Source organism: Cucurbita moschata, unplaced genomic scaffold (assembly GCF_002738365.1).
Source record: "Cucurbita moschata cultivar Rifu unplaced genomic scaffold, Cmos_1.0 Cmo_Scf00047, whole genome shotgun sequence".
NCBI lineage: Eukaryota > Viridiplantae > Streptophyta > Magnoliopsida > Cucurbitales > Cucurbitaceae > Cucurbita > Cucurbita moschata.
Window position 1 is genome coordinate 110962 of NW_019268563.1, and position 335 is coordinate 111296.

The window sequence follows — 335 nt, forward strand, 5'->3', positions numbered from 1 at the left end:
TAAGATCAGACCATAAAGAAAATCACTCTCACTTTATAATGTCGTTTATTATTGAGACTTATTTTTTTCATTCGATGACCTAGGTAACTCGATCTTAATCCTGAGTTAACTATGAACTCCTATTTATTCGGAATTATCCTTAGATTTGCATGGGTGAGAGTGGGTTGAGTTCGCCGACTCAATAAGCCTCTGATTTCAAGGGTAAGACTAGGTGAATAGCTGGGGAGATAGGGTGCAAGATGGAATTCACTCCAACCCGCTTTTAGGGATAGTAGAGAGGTTGTTCCCTTAAGTACTGACTCCACGTCTTGAACAATGGTCCTCACTTTCTCATT